Source organism: Bos javanicus, chromosome 1 (assembly GCF_032452875.1).
Source record: "Bos javanicus breed banteng chromosome 1, ARS-OSU_banteng_1.0, whole genome shotgun sequence".
Classification (NCBI taxonomy): Eukaryota; Metazoa; Chordata; class Mammalia; order Artiodactyla; family Bovidae; genus Bos; species Bos javanicus.
The window spans coordinates 121,300,058-121,303,151 of NC_083868.1; the positions used below are offsets into that span (position 1 = coordinate 121,300,058).

The 3,094-nt window shown below is 43.8% G+C and overlaps 1 long non-coding RNA gene across 1 annotated transcript; it reads left to right on the plus strand.

Annotated features, from left to right (window-relative positions):
- Positions 1-1,453: 1,453 nt before the first annotated feature.
- On the plus strand, positions 1,454-2,680 carry LOC133254739 (uncharacterized). Its single transcript, XR_009738756.1, has 2 exons — positions 1,454-1,612; positions 2,587-2,680. It is a non-coding gene; the product is annotated as an uncharacterized LOC133254739 (long non-coding RNA).
- The last annotated feature ends 414 nt before the right edge of the window (positions 2,681-3,094 follow it).

Here is a 3,094-nt window from a genome sequence, read left to right on the forward strand (position 1 = left end):
GGTGATCGCTTGAAGATATTTTATCTACTGTGCCTTCACTGATATAGTAACTTCCAAAGGCAAATTTCCTGGTTTCAAATCTGGACTCTCTTAACTTACTACCTGTACAACTTTGGGAAGATGATTACAACTTATCTCTATGATTATATTTTCTTGTCTATTATAGAGGGAAAACAAAAAACCACGAGACCATTCAGGTATGACCTAAATCAAATCCCTTACAACTATCCAGTGGAAGTGACAAATAGATTCAAGGAGTTAGATCTGCTAGACAGAGTGTCTGAAGAACTTGGATCGAGGTTCATAACTTTGTACAGGAGGCAATGATCAAGACCATCCCCAAGAAAGAAAAAGGCAAAACGGTTGTCTGAGGAGACCTTACAAATAGCTGAGAAAAGAAGAAAAGTAAATGGCAAAAGGGAAAAAGAAAGATATACCCATTGAATGCGGAGTTCCAAAGAATAGCAAGGAGAGACAAGAAAGCCTTCCTCACTGATCAAAGCAAAGAAACAGAGGAAAAAAATAGAACGGGAAAGACTAGAGATCTCTTCAAAAAGAATTAGAGATACCAAGGAAATATTTCATGCAAAGATGGGCACAATAAAGGACAGAAATTGTATGGACCTTCAGAAGCAGAAGATATTAAGAAGAGGTGGCAAGAATACACAGAATTATACAAAAAAGATCTTAATGACCCAGATAACCACGAGGGGGTGATCACTCACCTAGAGCCAGACATCCTGGAATTCGAAGTCAAGTGGGCCTTAGGAAGCATCAGTACAAACAAAGTTAGTGGAGGTGATGGAATTCCAGTTGAGCTATTTCAAATCCTGAAAGATGATGCTGTGAAAGTGCTGCACTCAATATGCCAGCAAATTTGGAAAACTCAGGAGTAGCCACAGGACTGGAAAAGGTCAGTTTTCATTCCAATCCCAAAGAAAGGCAATGCCAAAGAATGCTCAAACTACCACACAATTGCACTCATCTCACACGCTAGTAAAGAAATGCTCAAAATTCTAAAGGCCAGGGTTCAACAGTACGTGAACCATGAATTCCAGATGTTCAAGCTGGTTTTCGAAAAGGCAGAGGAACTAAAGATCAAATTGCCAACATCCATTGGATCATAGAGAAAACAATTCCAGAAAAACATCTATTTCTGCTTTACTGACTACGACAAAACCTTTTACTGTGTAGATCACAAAAAAAACTGTGGAAAATTCTTAAAGAGATGGAAATACCAGACCACCTGACCTACCTCCTGAGAAATCTTTATGCAGGTCGCCAAGCAACAGTTAGAACTGGACATGGAACAACAGACTGGTTCCAAATTGGGAAAGGAGTATGTCAAGGCTGTATATTGTCACCTTGCTTATTTAACTTATATGCAGAGTACATCATTTGAAACGCTGGGCTGGAGGAAGCACAGCTGGAATCAAGAATGCCGGGAGAGGAGGAGCCAAGATGGCGGAGGAGTAGGACGGGGAGAACACTTTCTCCCCCACAAATTCATCAAAAGAGCATTTAAACGTCGAGTAAATTCCACAAAACAACTTCTGAATGCCGGCAGAGGACATCAGGCACCCAGAAAAGCAACCCAACTCTTCGAAAGAAGGTACGAAAAAATATTAAAAACAAAAAAAAAGAGACAAAAGAGGGAGGGACGGAGTTCCGTCCCGGGAAGGGAATCTTAAAAAGAGAGAAGTTTCCAAACATCAGGAAACCTTCTCACTGCCGAATCTGTGCTGAGCTTTGGAAGCACAGAGGGCAACATAACAGGGAGAAAAAATAAATAAACAATTTAAAACTCGCAGATTGCGAGCCCTACGGTAACTCCCCCAGCAGAGAAGCAGCGCAGACGCCTGCATCCGCCATTAGCGAATCGGGGCTGGGCAGGGAGGCGCGGCGTGGGCTGCATCGCTGAGAGTAAGAATCTGGCCTGAATACCCTGAGCGCTATCTGAGCGAAATAATTTGGGCTAGCACACCAGACTGTGGGATACCTACCACGCGAAAAGCCAGCCCTAACCTAAGACCGCCAGGCCCGCGCACGGAACAAAGGACTGAACAGAGATAGCCGGCTGCAGATCTTCCCCCTCCGGTGACAGGCAGCCAGAGCCGGAAGGGGGCAATCGCAGCCCCAGAGAGACATTATCTATAAAATTGTAAGCAGGCTTCTTTGCTAACTAAAACTTCTTGGGGGTCTGGACGGTCAACATCTGCCTGAGAAGGTGCGCCGGTTTTACATCCAGATAACCGAGTGGCGGGGAGGCGATAAGTCGCAGCATTGGCGCTCGCCTGGGAAGAGCAAATTGGCGCTCGGACCTGGGAAGAGTACAAAACGCAGGCCCAACTGAGTCTGCGCCTCTGAGGACTACCCGAGTGCCTGAACCTGAGCGGCTTGGACCTGGGAGGTGCATGCAGCCCAGGGCCAGCCTCGGATTGTTCCCGGCAGAACAACCTAGAGTCCAAGCAGTGTGGACAGGGAGGCTACACGCGCCGTGAGCGGGGGCAGACCCAGGGTGGCTGAGGCACTGCGAGCCCACGCCAGTGTTATTTGTTTGCACCCTCCCTCCCTCCCTCCCCACAGCGCGACTGAACAAGTAAGCCTAAAAAAAAAAAAAAAAAAAAAGTGTCCTCCACCGTGCCCTTTGAGTCAGGGCGGAAACCAGATACTGAAGAGACTAGCAAACAGAAGAAGATATAACAGAGGGAAACGCCTTGGAAGCTACAGGCAATAGATCAAAACCCTGTGGTTACTACGGACTACATAGGAAGGGGCCTATAGATCTTGAGAAATATAAATCTGACCAAGGAACTAGCCAAAAATGAACTGAACCCACAACACCCACAAAAAAAGAAACAAAAAAGTCCTAGATATATTTTTATTATTTTTACGATCATTCTTTCTTTTTTTTTTTAATTAAAAAAAAAAAATTTTAAGTCCCCTATTGTTCCTTTAATTTTCACTTTTATAACCTATTACTCTGCAAAAAAAAAAAAAAAAAAGACCCTATTTTTTTCTTCTTCAGCAAACTTCATATATATATATTCTATAATTTTTTGACCTTGTTGTTTTTTTTTTGTTGTTGTTGGTT